Source organism: Elephas maximus, chromosome 10, assembly GCF_024166365.1.
Source record: "Elephas maximus indicus isolate mEleMax1 chromosome 10, mEleMax1 primary haplotype, whole genome shotgun sequence".
In the NCBI taxonomy this organism is placed as follows: domain Eukaryota; kingdom Metazoa; phylum Chordata; class Mammalia; order Proboscidea; family Elephantidae; genus Elephas; species Elephas maximus.
The window spans coordinates 87,068,064-87,089,371 of NC_064828.1; positions in this window are offsets into that span (position 1 = coordinate 87,068,064).

Consider the following 21,308-nt stretch of genomic DNA (forward strand, 5'->3'; position numbering starts at 1 on the left):
CATAACAGTTCAGCTTAACTAGTAAGGAATGTCTGCATTGAGAATTGTACTTTTTTAAAAAACTACGTGGGATAAAATTGACGAGAGCAACTTGAAAGGTTAGATAGGAAGTTTAGGGGACAGTGAGTTTATGTCAATGGGGGAGGAACAACTTGGAAAAGGAAGGTGAGAATGGTTGCACAACTTGAAGAATGTAATCAATGTCACTGAATTGTGTATGTAGAAATTGTTGATTTGGTATATGTTTTGCTGTATATATTTTCAAAAACAATTAAAAGAAGAAAGAGAGAGGAAAAACAAGAGCCAGCTCTGTAAAGCTCAAGGGAAATGTTGGGAAAATGGGAAAGCAGTCTGTTGCAGAGACTCTGACCCCTATCTGGACTGCCTAATCAGAAGCCCCCCTGGGGCCTGATAATGCAGTCTGGGAACACGGCTTCTCTCTTTTCCTCCCAGTTTCTTCTTATGGGGAAACTCCCTCCCTGCTCTGGATACATAGTAAACTCTCTCTGCTTACCTGGCTGGGATGGAGGGAGGTCTCTAACCTGTGGCATGAGAAGAGTGTGTGCAGAACACCAGTCCTGTGCCGGCAGTGAGGATCACTCGCTGGCCATGGCTGTGACCAGTGCTACAAATAAAGCTGACCTTGCTGTCTCTTCTCTGTTGAGTAAAGCATTGTTGTACCCTCTGTGTGTAAGTCATGCTTTTTGATGGCGACTCTAGATCTTGACAGGGAGAGTGTTCCAGGTAGATGAGTGACAATGTAGGGTGTCACAGGCACATCTGACTTGCAAATTCTTCCCTGCTCTCTCCACCCTTGAGGGGCCTTGTTCCTGAGGAAGTCAGGCTTGCCCTCTTTGAGGAAGCCTACTTCCCAGGGCCAGAGCACCTTCCCCCTTCCTTCTTAAGGCAGGGGCAGTGGCGGCAGCTTCCACAGGAGATGTGTTTCCAGGCCTGAGACTGGGTGGGGTTATAAAGCTACTGCAACCAAACAATATAGGGTAATACATAAAATCTCACCAAACTGTATACTTAGGATTTTTGCACTTTTCTGTATGTAAGATGCCCTGGTGATGCCATGATTAAGCACGCAGCTGCTAACTGAAGAGTTGGCGATTCAGACCTACCCAGTGGCTCTGCAGGAGAAAGATTGGCGATCTGCTTCTGTAAAGATTACAGCCTAGAAAACCCCATGGGGTAGTCTACTCTGTCGCATGGGGTTGCTGTGAGTCAAAATTGACTCAATGGCACCCAACAGCAACATCAACATGTACATAAGTTTTGCTTCATTAAAAAAAAAGGGATAATGTTGAGAATCTGGTGGTTAATAAAATCACAATATGATATGGGGATAGACAAATAGATCAGTGAGTAGAAGCACAGATCAATAATCTAAGCATATGTCATAGATTGAATTGTGTCCCCCCAAAATATGTATTGCTTGGTTGTCCTCCATTTTGTGATTGTAATTTATGTTACAATGTTAAAGAAGATCAGGGTGGGATTGTAACACCCTTATTAAGGTCACATCCCTAATCCAATGTAAAGGGAGTTTCCCTGGAGTGTGGCCTGTACCACCTTTTGTCTTATAACAGATAAAAGGAAAGGGAAGCAAGGAGAGCGGGGGCTTCATACCACCAAGAAAGCAGCACCGGGAGCAGAATATGGCCTTCGGACCTGGGGTTCCTGCGCGGAGAAGTTCCTCATCCAGGGGAAGATTGATGACAAGGACCTTTCTCCAGAGCCGACAGAGACAGAAAGCCTTCCCCTGGAGCTGACACCCTGAATTTGGACTTCTCGCCTACTAGACTGTGAGAAAATAAATTTCTCTTGGTTAAAGCCAACCACTTGTGGTATTTCTGTTGTCTAGCAGCACTAGATAACTAAGAGAGCATATATGCAATTTTAATAAAATAGTGGAAGGTTCCTGGGAGGTGCAAATGGTTTGTACTTGACTACTAACCTAGAGATTCTGGATTTGAACCTACCCAGCTGCACCATGAGAGAAAAGCCTGATGATCTGTTTCTATTAAGACTACAGTCAAGAATACCCTATGGAGCAGTTCTACTCTGTAGTACGTGGGGTCAACATGAGTTGGAATAGACTCAATGGCAACTAACAACAACAACAATAGGATAGTAATAGCAAAAGATGTTTGCAGCCTTAAAAAAACAAACATAACCAACAAACATTTATAGTTACTGGCGATAGGAATGCAAAAGTCGGCAACAAAGAAGAAGGATTGGTAGTTGGAAAATATGGACTCGGTGATAGAAATGATGCTGGAGATCACATGATAGAGGTTTGTAAGACCAACAACTTATTCATTGTAAATACCTTTTTTCAACAACAAAAACGACTATACAGGTGGACCTCGCCAGAAGGAATACACAGGAATCAAATTGACTATTTGTGGAAAGAGGCGATGGAAAAGCTCAATATCATCGGTAAGAACAAGGCCAGGGGCCAGCTGTGGAACAGACCATCAATTCCTCATATGCAAGTTCAAGTTGAAGCTGAAGAAAATTAGAACAAGTCTACGAGAGCCAAAGTATGACCTTGAGTATATCTCACCTGAATTTAGAGACCATCTCAAGAATATATTTGACACATTAAATACTAATGACCAAAGACCAGATGAGTTGTGGAATGACATCAAAGACAACATATGCGAAGAAAGCAAGAAGTCATTAAAAAGACAGGAAAGAAAGAAAAGACCAAAATGGAAGTCAGAAGAGACTCTAAAAGTTGCTCTTGAAGGTAGAGTAGCTAAAGCAGAAGGAAGAAATGCTGAAGTAAAAGAGCTGAATAGATTTCAAAGGGCAGCTCGAGAAGACAAAGTATTATAATGACATCTGCAAAGATCTGGAGATAGAAAACCAAAAGGGAAGAACATGCTCATCAATTCTGAAGCTGAAAGAACTAAAGAAAAAGTTCAAGCCTCAAGTTGCAATATCGAAGGACTCTATGAGGAAAATACTAAATGACGCAAGAAGCATCAAATGGAGATGGAAAGAATACAGAGTCGCTGTACCAAAAACAATTGGTTGACATTCAGCTGTTTTGGGAGGTAGCATATGATCAAGAACTGATGGTACTGAAGGAAGAGGTCCAAGCAGCACTGAAGGCATTAGTGAAAAACGAGCCTCTGGGAATTGATGGAATACCAATTGAGATGCATCAACAAACGGATGCAGTGCTGGAAGCACTACTCATCTATACCAAGAAATTTGGAGGACAGCTACCTGGCTAACCCACTGGAAGAGATCCATATTTATGGCCATTTCAAAGAAAGGCGATCCAACAGAATGTGGAAATTATCAAACGATATCATTAATATCACACACAAATAAAATTTTGCTGAAGAGCAATCAAAAGCATTTACAACAGTATATCAACAGGGAACTGCCAGAAATTCAAGTCCGATTCAGAAGGTGATTTGGAAGGGTTTGGAAGAAGACTCATTAACAATCTGTGACTTGCAGATGATACAACCTTCCTTGCTGAAAGTGAAGAGGACTTGAAGCACTTACTAACAGAGATGAAAGACTATACTATAGATTATACCTCAACATAAAAATTTTGTACCTCAACATAAAGAAAACACAAATCCTCACAACTGGACCAATAAGCAACATTACAATAAAAGGAGAAAAGATTGAAGTTGTCAAGAGTTTCATCTTACTTAGATCCACAATCAACACCCATGGAAGCGGCAGTCAAGAAATCAGGTGACACATTGCATCGAGCAAATCTGCTGCAAAAGATCTCTTTAAGGTGTTAAAAAGCAAAGATGTCACTTTAAGGACTAAGGTGTACCTGACCCAAGCCATGGGTGTTTTCAACCACCTCATACGCGTGAGAAAGCTGGACTATGATTAAGGAAGACCAAAGAAGAATTCATGTCTTTGAATTATGGAGTTGGTGAAGAATGTTGAATATACTGTGGACTGCCAGAAGAACAAACAAATATCTTTTGGAAGAAGTACAGCCAGAATGCTCCTTAGAAGCGAGGATGGCAAGACTTCGTCTCACGTAATTGGACATATTATCAGGAGGGACCAGTCTCTGGAGAAGGACATCATGCTTGGTAGAGTAGAAGGTCAGTGAAAAAGAGGAAGACACTCAGTGAGACAAATTGACACAGTGGCTGAAACAATGGGCTCAAGCATAAAGATTGTGAGGATGGCACAGGACCGGTGGCTGTTTCATTCTGTTGTACACAGGGTTGCTATGAGTTGGAACCAACTCAATGGCACCTAACAACAACAACAACAGCAAAGGATAGATTATCAACTTGTTTTGGCAAAATGGACTACCCATCTGGAATAAAAGAGACTTCTCAATACAAATATACCAATTTCAGACAAAAGAATGAAAGAATAATGACAGAATTCAACACCTGACATATTATATTGTGATTCTTTATTGTGTATTAGGCTGCAAGATCCTTGAGAATTTGTTGTTGTTGTTGTTAGGTGCTGTGGAGTCAGTTCTGACTCATAGAGACCGTATGTACAGCAGAAGGAAACACTGCCCGATCCCACGCCCTCCACATAACAGTTGCTATGTTTGAGTCCATTGTTGCAGCCACTGTGTCAACCCATCTTGTCAATGGCCTTCCTCTTTTTCACTGACTTTCTACCTTACCAAGCATGATGTCCTTCTCCAGGGACTGGTCATTCCTGATAACATGTCCAAAGTACTTGAGACAAAGTCTTGCTATCCTCACTTCCAAGGAGCACTCTGGCTGTATTATTACTTCGAAGACAAACTTGTTTGTTCTTCTGGCTGTCCATAGTATATTCAGTATCCTTTACCAACACCACAATTCAAAGGCATGAATTCTTCTTTGGTCTTCCTTATGCATTGTCCAGCTTTCACATAGTTTGGGTCAGGTGCACCTTAGTCCTCAAGGTGATATCTTTCACTGATTTCTTTCTTTCTTTTTCTTTTGTGTTTTAGGTGAAAGTTTACAGAGCAAATTAGTTTCTCATTCAACAATTCATACACAAATTGTTTTGTGACATTGGTTGCAATCCCACCATATGTCAACACTCTCCTCCACCCTGGGTTCCCTGTTTTTACTCATCCATTTTTTCTGTCTCTTTCTACCTTCTCATCTTTGCTTTTGGGTAGGTGTTCCCCATTTGGTTTTGTAAACACGATTGAACTAAGAAACATGTTCCTCATGTGTGTTATTGTTTATTTTTTAGACCTGTCTAATTTTTTAATTTTAATTTTTGGCTGAAGGGTAAACGTTGGGAGTGGCTTCAGTTCTGAGTTAGCAGGATATCTATCCAGGGATCATAGTCTCAGGGGTTCCTCCAGTCTCAGACCAGTAAGTCTGGTCTTTTTTTGTGAATTTGAACTTTGTTCTACATTTTTCTCCTGCTCTGTCCAGGACCTTCTATTGTGATCCCTGTCAGAGCGGTCAGTGGTAGTAGCTGGGCACTATCTAGTTGTTCTGGGCTCAGGCTGGTGCAGGCTGTGGTACTTGTGGTCCCTTAGTCCTTTGAACTAATAATTCACTTTGTCTTTGGTTTTCGTAATTCTCCTTTGCTCCGGATGGGATGGGACCAGTAGATGTATCTTAGATGGCAGCTCTCAAGCTTTCAACATCCCAGACGCTGCTCATCAAAGTTGAACTTAGAACATTTTATGAACTACATTATGCCAATTGACCTAGATGACCGTCATGACCATGGTCCCCAGCCCTTAGCCCCAGTAAATCAGTCCCTCAGGGTGTTTGGATGTAGCTGGGAAGCTTCTATGACTTTGAGTTGGTCAAGTTGTGCTGACTTCCTCTCTATTGTGTATTGTCTTTCCCTTTACCAAAGTTAATGCTTATCTATTATCTAGTTAGGGATTTCCCCTTCGCAACCCTCCCTGCCCTCGTAACCATCAAAGATTGTTTCCTTTTGTGTGTAAACCTTTTCTTGAGTTTTTATGGTAGTGATCTCATACAGTATTTGTCCCTTTGTGATTGACTTATTTCACTCAGCGTAACGCCATCCAGGTTCATTCATGTTGTGAGATGATTTGCAGAGTCATCATTGTTCTTTATGGTTGTGTAGTATTCTATCATGTGTAAAACCCTATCATGTGTATGTACCATAATTTGTTTATCCATTCATCTGTTTATGGGCACTTAGGATGTTTCCATTTTTTGCTATTGTGAATAATGCTGCAATGAACATGGGTGTGCATATGTCTATTCGTGTGACAGCTCTCATAGCTCTAGGATATATTCCTAGGAGTCGGATTGCTGGATTATATGGTATTTCTAGCTTTTTAAGGAAGCACCATATTGTTTTCCATAGTCGTTGTACAATTTTGTATCTCTACCAACAGTGCATAAGAGTTCCAATCTCCCATAAACGTTCCAACATTTGTTATTTTCTGATTAGTGCCAGTAATGTTGGGGTGAGATGGTGTCTCATTGAAGTTTTGATTTGTATTTCTCTAATGGCTAATGATCATGAGCATTTCCTCATGTGTTTGTTAGCTGTCTGAATGTCTTCTTTGGTGAGGTGTCTGTTCATATCCCTTGTTCATTTTTTAATTGGATTAATTGTCTTTTTGTTGTTGCGGTATTACAGTATCTTATAGATTATAGAGATTAGGCCCTTTCCAGATCTGTTGCAGCCAAAAATCTTTTCCCAGCCTGTAGGTTCTCTTTTTACTCTTTTGGTAAGGTCTTTTGATGAGCATAAATGTTTACTTTTTAGGAGCTTCTAGTTATCTAGTTTATCTTCTGGTGTATTTGTGCACTGTTACGGTTTGTATCCTATTTAGGCCATAGCATTGTCCCTATTTGTTCTTCCATGATCTTCATAGTTTTATGTTTAGTTCTTTGACCTAAAAAATTAGTTTTTGTGTATGGTATTAAGTATAGGACCTGTTTCATTTTTTTACTGATGGATGTCCAGTTTCGCTAGCACCATTTGCTAAAGAGAGTATCTTTTCCCTGTTTAATAGATTTTGGGCCTTTGTCAAAGATCAGCGGACTATAGGTGGATGGATTTATGTGTGGGCTCTCAATTCTGTTCCATTGGTCTATGTGTCTGTCATTGTACCCATACCAGGCTGTTTTGACTACCTTTGCTGTATAGTGGGTTCTGTGACCAGGTAGTGTGAGGCCCCCTACTTTGTCCTTCTTTTTTAATAATGCTTTACTAATCCAGAGCCTCTTTCCTTTCCATATACATCATTTGATTTCTTGATTGCTGCTTCCATGGGTGTTGATTGTGGATCCAAGTAAAATGAAATCCTTGACAACTTCAATGTTTTCTCCATTTGTAATGTTGTTGCTTATTGGTCCAGTTGTGAAGATTTTTGTTTTCTTTATGTTGAAGTGTAATCCATACTGAAGGTTGTAGTCTTTGATCTTCATCAGTAAGTGCTTCAAGTCCTCTTGGCTTTCAGCAAGCAAGGTTGTGTCATCTGCATAACGCAGGCTGTTAATGAGTCTTCCACCAATCCTCATACCATGTTTTTCATATAGTCCAGCTTCTCGAATTATTTACTTAGCATACAGATTGAGTAAGTATGGTGAAAGGATACAACCCTGATGCACACCTTTTCTGATTTTAAACCACGCAGTGTTTCCTTGTTCTGTTCAAAAGACTGCCTTTTGGTCTATGTATAGGTACCGCATGAGCACAATTAAATGTTCTGGAATTCCCATTCTTCACAATGTTAATCATAATTTGTTATGATCCACACAGTCGAATGCCTTTGCATAGTCAATAAAACACAGGTAAACACCTTTCCGGTATTCTCTGCTTTCAGTGAAGATCCATTTGACATCAGCAGCGATATCCCTCGCTCTATGTCTTCTTCTGCATCTGGCTTGAATTTCTGACAGGTCCCTGTCAATGTACTGCTGCAGCTGTTTTTGAATTATCTTCAGCAAAATTTTGTTTGTGTGTGATATTAATGCTATTGTTTGATAATTTGTGTATTCTGTTGGATCACCTTTCCTTGAGGATAGGGACTGTATTCCTACTGCCTGGCACAACAGTTGCTTAATAAATACTTGTTGAATCAATAAACATCACGGCCCTGGATTTTCACAATCATCCAGTGAGATGTGTCATGTCACTGGCCTCAATGTCCAGATGCAGAATCTAAGGCCCAGTCAGGGGAAGCTACCTGCTCATGACCACACCTGTTCTGTATGTTTCTGTAATGATCTCAATCCCATAAGGTAAAAGACACTAAATATGCTTCCAAAATACATATGTATAAGCCCTCATGACATGAACTTAGAAATAGAAATATGTCTACCTTTGTGAAGCTCTCTAATATTAACTATAAGTCATTAGAAACCTGTAAGTTGTGAGAAAGTTATTTGGAAAATTTCTGAATTTAGACAGAAACATAGAATCATGTAAAGAACATGAACAACTTTTAAGTTTACTTTGACCTGGCATGCTGTGATAAAAGAAAACATAACATAGTTAATTTTTCTAAACTATCCTCAAGACAAATCTAAGCAATTTCCCTAATCTCTAACCTTGAAGAAAAAATATAACATTTGGCCAATCTTTAATCCTGGAGAGGAGCCCTGGTGGTACAGCGGTTAAGAGCTTGGCTGCTAAACAAAAGGTTGGCCCTTCAAATCCACCAGCCACTCCTTGGAAGTTCTACTCTGGTTCTACTCTGTCCTATAGGGTAGCTATGAGTTGGAATCAACTCAAGGGCAACAGATTAACCCTGGAGAAAAGACCTAACATACTAGTCTTTGATGTTATACTGGCCCTTATTGTGTGAGGCCAAGGTGAGAATTTCACATGTAAACACTGAATTTCTGCTCATTTACTGAAAGCAGGCAGAGGCAAAGAGCTATTTCTCTAGTCTTCCTCTCTCTGAAGACCCAGAGCCTGCTGGGACTGTGCCTGCCACCACCAGCCTAATGGACCTAAGAGGGACCTCTGCAGAGTTCAAGCTGTGGTTAAGCCTTCCTGAGACCTCTCATTAAAGGTAAAAGCCTACAAGTCTAAGGATTTGCACGTTAGCCATTTAACTAACATTGTAATTTTAGTTGTTAATTCTGATTCTCTGGTTCTAAATGAATGTTGTGAGGTCTTACTTGCATGCCTTGGCATGACTACCTTGCAATAAACTGAGTTTATGAGTGACAAGCCTGAGTATTCGTGTCTTAATTGTCTAAGATAAAATCCTACACAACAACATCGCTAGTGAGTGGGGGATGCTTGACTGGAGCCCTGTGGAGGTTAATTTCTGGGCTAGGGGGTTCCACTAATCACGGCTCCTTTTCCTAACAGGAAGCTGTGGTTTTCCCTTTCCTGCTCCCCAAGGTGAGCATTCCTGAGCACTCTGGTCCCACTAACTTCCTTTCCACTCCCAGCCAGGAGCTATGGTCAGCTCTCTCTGGGCTGTGGGAGGATGGTAGGTGACCCCCTCTCCCCCCAGTTCTATTTTTGTCCCCATGTGTCCAAAGAGATACTGAGAAACTTGAGTGTGACCTGAGTGGCTTTATTTGAGGCCCATTTGGAGCAAGTCATGGGCTGGTTATGGACTTCAGCCTTGGCTGGATGTTGCAATCATCTGGGGGATTTTAAAACTAGCCTTGCCCAGGCCCAATTGCAAACCAAATATATTGAAATCGCTGTATGGTCTCATTTAACCTGCCCTCTGATTTTGTCCCACCACATGTCCGTCAGTTTGCCATACTGGGTGTTTTTGTGATGCTGGAAGCTATGCCATCAATATTTTAAATACTTTCATGTTACCTGTAGAAGACAGGCTTCAGTGGAGCTTCCAGACTAAGAAGACTAGTAAAAAAGTCCTGATGACCTACTTCTGAAAATTAGCCAGTGAAAACCCTTTGGATCACCTGAATATTGTCCAACTTGCTTTCTTTGGACATGCCATCAGGGGGGATTAATTGCTGGAGGAGGACATCATGTTTGGTGAAGTAGGGGGCCAGAGAGGTCAAGGGAGACTTGTTGAGATGAATTGGCACAACAGCCACAACAATGGACTAGAACATGCTGGCAATCACAAGGACGATGCAGGACTGGGCGACATTTTGTTCTGTTGTACGTGAGGTCACCATGAGTCAGAGTTGACTCAAAGACATCTTTCTATCTATCTATCTATCTATCTATCTGTCTGTCTGTCTGTCTGTCTATCTAATCTATCATCTACCTATCTACTTACCTACCTACTACCTACCTACCTGTCTGTCTGTCTATCTATCAATCAATTTTGCCTTCTAAGTATTTCTAGAATCTGTCCATTTCTTTCCAGTTTTATTATCTCTGTCTGGACTGCAGTATACTCTAAACCCATCTCCTCACATCCACTCTGGACCCTTCCAATATTGCAACCAGGGGGATATTTTGAAACACAAATCTAAACACAACACCTCCCTTGCTTAAAATGCTTCAATGTCATACTTTTTTTTTCCTTAGGAAAAAGATGAAAATATTAAGTTTACAGTGGAGTGACCCAGAAGACACCAACAAAACCAAGTGATCAAGGTCAACATCGCCAGTTCTAAATGAATGTTCTAAATGAATTATATAAAAAGACATATAATTTCTGTGGAATTCTTACCAGAATTCATAATCTTGATCTAATCATGATAAAATATCAGACAAGCCCAAACTGAGAGACTTCTATGTAGTAACTAATCAGTACTCTTTAAGGGGGCCCTGGTGGCACTGTGGTTAAGAGCTATGGTGAGTTATGGCTGCTAACCAAAAGATCAGCAGTTCAAATCCACAAGCTGCTCCTTGGAAACCCTATGGGGGCAGTTCGACTCTGTACTATATGGTTGCTGTGAGTTGAAATTGACTTGTCAACAAAGGGTTTGGTTTTTGTTTTTGGTTTACTCTCCAAAAGTGTCAAGTTTGTGAAAGAAAAGGAACTCTCTCAGATTGGAGGAGACTAAGGAGACACAACAAATGAATGTAGTGTGGATCCCAGACTGATTCTGGAACTGAAAAAGACATTAGGGGAAAAACTAGTGAAATTCTAATAAGCACCGGAGTTTAGTTAATAACGTACCAATGTTAGTTTCCTGGTTTAATCATTGTTTTATACTTACGCGAGTTATTAACATTAGTGGAAGTTGAGTGAAGGGTATACAGGAATTCTGTGTACTATTTTTGCAACTTTTCTACAGGTCTAAAATTATTTCAAAGTAAGTGAAAAAGAAAACGGCCTTGAAGACCTGGCATTGTCTAGCCCCTGCCTGCCTTTCTCAGTCTTCCTTGCATCTCCCTGTAATCTTTAAGGATGCAGACTGCCATATCTTTCTCCCGTGGAGCAGCTGGTAGGTTCCAGCTGTTTACCTTTCAGTTAGCAGGCAGGCGCTTGAACCACTGTGCCACCAGGAGTGGTGCTTGTTGAGAGCTGGAGTGAAAAGAAAGTAGTTGTTTTAACCCACCCCTATTAAAGCTCAATGCAGCGAGAAGTTGGAGCTTAAACAAAGCCGTTTCTGGCATGGAAGCGAAGCATCCATCAAGCAGGGCCAGGGTGATAAGAGCCTGAGAGGGGTCAAGGAGAAGGCGAAGGATTAGGTGAGGGTGCAGATATTTCTGAGACCATTCCCTGGACTTGCCAAGATAAAATATACGACCTGAGTTAAATCTGAACTTTAGATATACAAAGAATAATTTTATTAGCATTAAAAAAGAAAAACAATACTGGCAAGTAGATTCCAACTCATAGCCAACCTACAGGACGGATTAGAACTGCCCCATGGGGTTTTCATGGAGTGGCTGGTGGATTCAAACTGCTGACCTTTTGGTTAGCAGCCATAGTTCACCATAGCTCTTAACCACGGTGTCCCCAGGGCTCCATTAGCTTAAGTATGTCCCAAATAAGGTCCCAGGGTGGCCCAAACGGTTTGTCCTCATCTACTAACCTAAAGATTGGCAGTTCAAACACACCCAGAGGTACCATGGAAGAAAGGCCTGGCAATCTGCTTCCATAAAGATTATAACCAAGAAAACCCTATGGAGCAGTTTGACTCTGTAACACATGGGGTTGCCATGAGTCAGAATTAACTTGATGGCAGTGGGTTTTGTTTTGGTTTATGTCCCAAATACTGCAGGTGAAGCCTGCTTTGCCTTTCCAGGATCCCCGAAGCTCGGGTTGGGGAGGAGGGTTGGGCGCCATAAGAAGCCCCAGTAGGCCTTGCGATGAGAGAAGGGGTCAGCATGGTCCAGACCAGGTTAGGGACTGGTCTTCCTGAAGCCCTGCGCTCATTAGGCCTGGTGGTTGTTGTTAGTTGCCGTGGAGTCCTGTATTTTTTTAATTTAGGCGAAATTCATGTAATGCAAAATTAAGCATTTTAACATGAATAATTCAGTGGCATTTAATATATTCATAATGTTTGCAGCCATCACCTCTATCTAGTTCCAAAACATTTCCACCACCCTACACACAATCCCTGCAATGTGTCAGCACTCTCCCCCTTTCCCTTTCCATCCTGATTCTCATACAAATCCTGTACATATTAAGCAGCTACTCCTTTGCCTAGGGACAGTTACCCTTTCCCTAGGGACAGTTACCCTTTCCCTAGTCCCTGGCAACCATCAATCTGCTTTCTGTCTTGGCATTTCTGGATATTTCATATAAATGAAATCATACAATTTGTGACTTTTTGTGTCTGGCTTCTTTCACTTAGCATACTGTTTCCCAGGTTCATGCACATAATAGCATTTATTAGTACTTTATTCCTTCTTATGGCTGAATAATATTCCATTGTATGTATATTGCCACAATTTGTTTTTCCATTCGTTGATGGACATTTAGGTTGTTTCCACCTTTTGGCTTTTGTGACTAGTGCTGCAATGAACATTTGTGTACAGGGTTTGTTTGAGTACCTGTTTTCAATTCTTTTGGGTAGATGCTAGGAGTAGAATTGCTGAGTCGTATGGTAATTCTGTGTTTAACTTTCTGAGGAACCGCCAGACTGCTTTTCAGAGCGGCTGCACCATTACATACTCACCAGCAGTGTACAAGGGTTTCAGTTTCTCCAATTCTTGTTTTTTTGTTTAATTAATATCATTATTATAACTATCCTCATGGGTGTGATGTAGTATCTCGTTTGTGGTTTTGATTTGCCTTTCCCTAATGACTAATGACATTGAGCATTTTCTTACGTGATATATTTTTATTTGCAAAATCTGACAGCCCTACCCATAGGGCCCCATCTACAACCTGGTGTCCCTGTCCTTTCCTGGTCACAATCTGGGACTTCTAATCTTTGGGATAAAATCAATTCTCATTTTCTAAGCACAGATAACATTCCTTTTAAGATACATCTATTGATCCCAGCACATTTGGAGCAAAGGAGAATGAAGAAAACCAGACGCAAAGAAAATATTAGTCCAAAAGACTAATGGACCATATGAACCACAGCCTCTACCAGCCTGAGAACTAGATGGTGCCCAGCTACCGCCACTGACTGCTCTGACAGGGATCACAATAGAGGACCTGGATAGAGCCAAAGAAAAATGTAGAACAAAATTCGAATTCACAAAAAAAGACCAGTCTTACTGGTCTGGTGGTGACCACAGGAACCCCTGAAACTACGGCTCCTGGAAGCCCTGCTAACTCAGAACTGAAGCTACCCCGGAAGTCCTTACTTCAGCCAAAGATTAGGCAGGTCTATAAAACAAACAATGACACATGTGAAGAAAATGTTTCTTGGATCAATCAAGTATAGAGGACAAAATGGGCAACACCTGCCCAAAAGCAAAGACAAGAAGGCAGGAAGGGACAGGAAAGCTGGATGAATGGACACTGAGAACCCAGGGTGGGAAGGGAAAGGGGAAGAGTGCTGACACATTGTGGGGATTGCAACTAACATCACAAAACAATTTGTGTGTAAAATTTTTGAATGAAAAACTAATCCATACTGTAAACTTTTACCTAAAACACAACAATAAAAAAAAAACTCCTATTAGATGGGTATATGGCACAACATCTGTCTTAGGCTGGGCTCTCTAGAGAAGCAAGACCAGTGAAGCATATATATATATATATATATATATATATATATATATACCAAAAAAGAAAAAAAAACCCAAAAAACTAAACCCATTGTTGTTGAGTTGATTCCAACTCACAGCTACCCTATAGGACAGGGTAGAATTTCCCCATACATCTTCCAAGGCTGTAAATCTATGGAAGCAGACTGCCACATCTTTCTCCCATGGAGTGGCTAGTGGGTTCAAACTGCTGATCTTTCAGTTAGCAGCTGAGTTGTGGAGGCTGGCAAGTCCCAAATCCATGGGTCAGGTGCCAGGCTGGAGGTTCCTCCTGACTCATGTGGTTGCAGGGGCTGATGAATCCACAATCGGCTGGTCAGATGGAAGGCTGTTGGCTCACAGGGCTATGGAAGCAGTCAAATCCCCAAATCAGCAGGTCAGAAGACAGGCTCAAGTTCCAAGAACTGGAGGTCAGATGATGACAAGTTGGATGCAGATTCAGAGAGCAAAAGCCAGTGAGCTTTGCCAGAACATTCATATATGTTGGATGCAGGCTACAGCCCTGAGGAAACTCCCCTTATTACTGATTGGCTGATCACGTCATGAAAGTGATTACATCAGATCACAAAATGGAGGATGATTGCATCATTACTTAACTGTCAAAAATTACATCATTGCATAACCACCAAACCACTGAGAATCATGTCCTAGCCAAGTTGACATATAACCTTAACCATCACAACATCGAATCACTGGTTTTAAAAACCTTTTTCAGTGGATTGAATCTTGTCCCCCAAAATATGTGTCAACTTGCTTAGGCCATGTATGGTTGTCCTCCATTTTGTGATTTTCCTATGTGTTATAAATCATAATCTCTGCCTATAGTTAAAAGGATTAGAGTGGGATGTAGTGCTCTTACTCAGGTTATCTCCCTGATCCAATGTGAAGGGAGTTTCCCTGAGGTGTGGCCTGCACCACCTTTTATCTCAGCAGATAAAAGATAAGGGAAGAAAGCAGAGAGTTGGGAACCTTATACCACCAAGAAGGCAGTGCAGGGAGCACAGCGTGTCCTTTGGACCTGAGGTTCCTACGCTGAGATGCTCCCAGACCAAGGGAAGACCGATGACAAGGATCTTCCTCCAGAGCCCACAGAAAGACAAAGCCTTCCCTTGGAGCCCGCCCCCTGAATTCGGACTTCTAGCCTACCAGACTGTGAGAGAATAACTATCTCTTTGTTAAAACCATCGACTTCTTGTATTTCTGTTATAGCAGCCCTAGATGACCAAGACACCTTCTCTGGGCTCTTAGGAGAGAGCCCTGGTGGTGCAGTAGTTAAAAGCCCTCTGTTGCTAACCAAAAGGTTGGCTGTTCACCCACCAGCTGCTATGTGGGAGGAAGATGCGGCAGTCTGCTTCCACAGATTTACAGCCTTGGAAACCCTATGGGGCAGTTCTACTCTGTTCTATAGGGCTGCTATGAGTCAGAACCTTCTCAACTGCAGTGGGTTTGGTGGTTTGGTTGGGTCCTTAGGGGCTGCTGGGGCAACAGGGTCACCTGGTGTCGTTTCCCTAATGCAGTGATATTTGGGTTTTTTCATTTGTTAAGTATTTACTACTGACCAGGTTAGATCCCAGACTTCGGGTGGCACAAAACCTGGGTTGAGGAAGAGATAGGAACAGGTCAGATTCACAAACCGTAATGATGTGAAACATTTACCCTGGAAGTCTGTACAAAGTGAAAGCTACAATTAAATCTGCCTGGGAGATGAAGTGTCCGGACAGGCAGCTTTTGAATGGTGAGAAGAATTCGTGGTAGGGAAAGGGTATTCTAGAATTAGAACACCTGGGACAAAGGAAAGGGGAAATCCAGTGTAGTCACTGAGCAGGGCTCCGGGAAATGGGGATGAGCTGGGCAGAAGATGAAGCCAAGAGCAGGTGATGGGGCAGGCTAAGGAAACTGGGTCACGTCCCCTAGGCCACGGTGGACTGTTACAGCAGGGTCTGTAACCTGGGGTGGTCCTCAGAGGCTCTGGGCATGCCCTGAAGTTCTGTATAAAGTTGTGTGTGCAGGTGTGTACTTTTCTGGAGAGGGTCCTCAGCTGCCATCTAAATCCTGAAAGGGTCTGTGTCCCCAAAGAGTTTAAGAGATGAATTGTTAGCTAAGCTCATGATTTTTTTTTTTAATAATTTTTATTGAGCTTTAAGTGAACGTTTACAAGTCAAGTCAGTCTGTCACGTATAAGCTTATATACACCTTACTCCATACTCCCACTTACTCTCCCCCTAATTAGTCAGCCCTTCCTGTCTCTCCTTTCGTGAAAATTTTGCCAGTTTCTAACCCTCTCTACCCTCCTATCTCCCCCCCAGGCAGGAGATGCCAACACAGTCTCAAGTGTCCACCTGATACAAGTAGCTCACTCTTCATCAGCATCTGTCTCCAACCCATTGTCCAGTCCCTTCCATGTCTGATGAGTTGTCTTCGGGAATGGTTCCTGTCCTGGGCCAACAGAAGGTTTGGGGACCATGACCGCCGGGATTCCTCTAGTCTCAGTCAGACCATTAAGTCTGGTCTTTTTATGAGAATTTGGGGTCTGCATCCCACTGTTCTCCTCCTCCCTCAGGGGTTCTCTGTTGTATTCCCTGTCAGGGCAGTCATCGGTTGTGGCTGGGCACCATCTAGTTCTTCTGGTCTCAGGATGATGTAAGTCTCTGGTTCATGTGGCCCTTTCTGTCTCTTGGGCTTATAGTTGTCGTGTGACTTTGGTGTTCTTCATTCTCCTTTGATCCAGGTGGGTTGAGACCAATTGATGCATCTTAGATGGCCGCTTGTTAGCATTTAAGACCCCAGACGCCACATTTCAAAGTGGGATGCAGAATGTTTTCATAATAGTATTATTTTGCCAATTGACTTAGAAGTCCCCTTAAGCCATAGTCCCCAAACCCCTGCCCTTGCTCCACTGACCTTTGAATAAGCTCATGATTTAAAAAAAAAAAATTTTATTGTGCTTTAAGGGAAAGTTTACAAATCAAGTCAGTCTCTCATACAAAAATTTATATACACCTTGCTATATACTCCTAATTGCTCTCCCCCTAATGAGACAGGACACTCTTTCCCTCCACTCTCTGTTTTCATACCCATTCAGCCAGCTGCTGACCCCATCTGCCCTCTCATCTCCCATCCAGACCGGAGCTGCCCACATAGTCTCATGCGTCTACTTGATCCAAGAAGCTCACTCTTCACCAGTATCATTTTCTATCCCATAGTCCAGTCCAATCCCTGTCTGAACAGTTGGCTTTGGGAATGGTTCCTGTCTTGAGCTAACAGAAGGTCTGGGGACCATGATCTCCAGGGTCCTTCTAGTCTCAGTCAGACCATTAAGTCTGGTCTTTTTATGAGAATTTGGGGTCTGCATCCTACTGCTCTCCTGTTCCCTCAGGGATTCTCTGTTGTGTTCCCTGTCAGGGCAGTCATTGGTTGTAGTCAGGTACCATCTAGTTCTTCTGGTCTCAGGCTGATGTAGTCTCTGATTTATGTGGCCCTTTCTGTCTCTTGGGCTCATTATTACCTTGAGTCCATGGTGTTGTTCATCCTCCTTTGATCCAGGTGGGTTGAGACCAATTGATGCATCCTAGATGGCCGCTTGCTAGCGTTTAAGACCCCAGACACCATTCTCCAAAGTGGGATGCAGAATGTTTTCTTAATAAATTTTATTATGCCAATTGACTTAGATGTCCCCTGAAACCATGGTCCCCAAACCCCCGCCCCTGCTACGCTGGCCTTCAAAGGATTCAGTTTATTCAGGAACTTCTTTGCTTTTGGTTTAGTCCAATTGTGCTGACCTCGCCTGTATTGTGTGTTGTCTTTCCCTTCACCTAAAAATAGTTCTTATCTAGTGAAAAGCCTTCTCCCTTCCTCCCTCCCCACTCTTGTAACCATCAAAGAATATTTTCTCTGTTTAAACTATTTTTCAAATTCTTATAATAGTGGTCTCATACAATATTTGTCCTTTTGCAGCTGACTAATTTCACTCAGCATAATGCCTTCCAGATTCCTCCATGTTATGAAATGTTTCATGGATTCATCATTGTTCTTTATTGATGCATAGTATTTCTTTTAGTATTCCATTGTGGGAATATACCATAATTTATTTATCCATTCATCCGTTGATGGGCACCTTGGTGCCTTCCATCTTTTTGCTATTGTAAACAGTGCTGCAATGAACATGGATGTGCATACCTGTGTAAAGGCTCTTATTTCTCTAGGATATATTCCAAGGAGTGGGATTGCTGGATCGTATGGTAGTTCTATTTCTAGTTTTTTAAGGAAGTGCCAAATCGATTTCCAAAGTGGTTGTACCATTTTACATTCCCATCAGCAGTGTATAAGTGTTCCTGTCTCTCCACAACTTCTCCAACATTTATTATTTTGTGTTTTTTGGATTAATGCCAGGCTTGTTGGAGTGAGATGGAATCTCATAGTTTTGATTTGCATTTCTCTAATGGCTAATACTTGTGAGCATTTCCTCACGTATCTGTTAGCTACCTGAATGTCTTCTTTAATGAAGTGCCTGTTTATATCCTTTGCCCATTTTTTAAATTGGGTCATTTGTCTTTTTGTAGTTGAGTTTTTGCAGTATCATGTAGATTTTAGAGCTCAGAAGCTGATCAGAAATGTCATAGTTAAAATCTTTTCCCCAGTCTGTAGATAATCTTTTTACTCTTTTGGTGAAGTCTTTGATGAGCATAGGTGTTTGATTTTTAGGAGCTCCCAGTTATCTAGTTTCTCTTCTGCATTGTTAGTAATGTTTCGTATACTGTTTATGCCATGTATTAGGGCTCCTAGCATTGTCCCTATTTTTTCTTCCATGATCTTTTTCATTTTAGATTTTATATTTAGGTCTTTGATCCATTTTGAGTTCATTTTTGCACATGGTATGAGGTATGGGTCTTGTTTCATTTTTTTGCAGATGGATATCCGGTTATGCCAGCACCATTTGTTAAAGAGACTGACTTTTCCCCATTTAACTGACTTTGGGACTTTGTCAAATATTTACTCATATGTGGATGGATTTGTGTCTGGATTCTCAACTCTGTTCCATTAGTCTATGTATCTGTTGTTGTACCAGTACCAGGCTGTTTTGACTACTGTGGTGGTAGAATAGGTTCTAAAATCAGGTAGAGTGAGGCCTCCCACTTTGTTCTTTTTCAGTAACGCTTTACTTATTTGGGGCCTCTTTCCCTTCCATATGAAGTCGGTGATTTGTTTCTCCATCTCATTAAAAAATGTCATTGGAATTTGGATCGGAATTGCATCTGTAGATGGCTTTTGGTAGAATAGACATTTTTACAATGTTAAGTTTTCCTATCCATGAGCAAGGTGTGTTTTTCCACTTATGTAGGTCTCTTTTGGGTTCTTGCAGTAGTGTATTGTGGTTTTCTCCATATAGGTCTTTTACGTCTCTGGTAAGATTTATTCCTAAGTTTTTATCTTCTTGGGTGTTACTGAAAATGATATCGATTTGGTGATTTCCTCTTTGATGTTCTTTTTGTTGGTGTAGAGGAATCCAACTGATTTATGTATGTTTATCTTGTATCTTGATACTCTGCTGAACTCTTCTATTAGTTTTAGTAGTTTTCTTGAGGATTCGTTAGAGTTTTCTGTGTATAAGATTATGTCATCTGCAAATAGAGATAATTTTACTTCTTCCTTACAAATCCAGATGCCCTTTATTTCTTTATCTAGCCTAATAGCTCTGGCTAGGACCCCCAGCACAATGTTGAATAAGAGCGGTGATAAAGGACATCCTTGTCTGGTTCCCAATCTCAAGGGGAATGCTTTAAGACTCTCTCCATTTAGGATGATGTTGGTTGTTGGCTGTTGGCTTTGTATAAAAAAATGCCCTTTATTATGTTGAGGGATTTTCCTTCTATTCCTATTTTGCTGAGAATTTTTATGAATGGGTATCGAACTTGTCAAATGCCTTTCCTGCAACAATTGATAAGATCATGTGGTTCTTGTCTTTTGTTTTATTTATATGATGGATTCCATTAATTGTTTTTCTAATATTGAACCATCCCTGCATACCTGGTATGAATCCCACTTGGTCATGGTGAATTATTTTTTTGATATGTTGTTGAATTTTATGGGCTAGAATTTTGCTGAGAATTTTTGCATCTAAGTTCATGAGGGATATAGGTCTGTAATTTTCTTTTTTTGTGGTGTCTTTACTTGGTTTTGGTCTCAGGGATATGCTGGCTTCATAGAATGAGTTTGGTAGTATTCCGTCCTTTTCTATGCTCTGAAATACCTTTAGTAGTAGTGGTGTTAACTCTTCTTTGAAAGTTTGGTAGAACTCTGCAGTGAAGTCGTCTGGGCCAGGGCTTTTTAAATTTTTTTATTGGGAGTATTTTTTTATTACCTTTTCAATCTCTTCTTTTGTTATGGGTTTATTTAGTTGTTCTACCTCTGTGTTAGCTTAGGTAGGTTGTGTGTTTCTAGAAATTCATCCATTTCTTCTAGGTTTTCAAATTTGTAGAGTGTAATTTTTCATAGTAATTTGTTATGATTCTTTTAATTTCAGTTGGGTCCGTTGTAATATTGCCCATCTCATTTCTTATTCGGGTTATTTGCTTCTTCTCCTGTTTTTCTTTTGTCAGTTTGGCCAATGGTTTATCAATTTTGTTAATTTTTTCAAAGAACCAGCTTTTGTCCTTGTTTTTCTGTTTCAATTGTTTTTCTGTTCTCTATTTCATTTAATTCTGCTCTAATTTTTATTATTTGCTTTCTTCTGGTGCCTGAGGGTTTCTTTTTTTGGCAGTTTTTATGTCCTTTAGGTGAAAGTTTACAAATCAGGTCAGTCTCTCATACAAAAATTTATATACACTTTGCTATATACTCCTAATTGCTCTCCCCCAATGAGACAGGCTGCTCCTTCCCTCCACTCTCTATTTTCATGTCCATTCTGCCAGCTTCTAACCCCCTCCGCCCTCTCAACTCCCCTCCAGATAGGAGATGCCAACATAGACTCAAGAGTCTACTTGATCTAAGAAGCTCATTCTTCAACAGCATCTTTTTCTATCCCGTTGTCCAGTCCAATACCTGTCTGAAGAGTTGGTTTGGGGAATGGTTCCTGTCCTGAGCTAACAGAAGGTCTGGGGGCCCTGACCACCCGGATCCTTTTAGTCTCAGTCAGACCATTAAGTCTGGTCTTTTTACGAGAGTTTGGTGTCTGCATCCCACTGGTCTCCTGCTCCCTCAGGGGTTCTCTGTCTGAGGGTTTCTTTTGTTGCTCTCTTTCTGTCTGTTCAAGTTGTAGGGATAATTCTTTGATT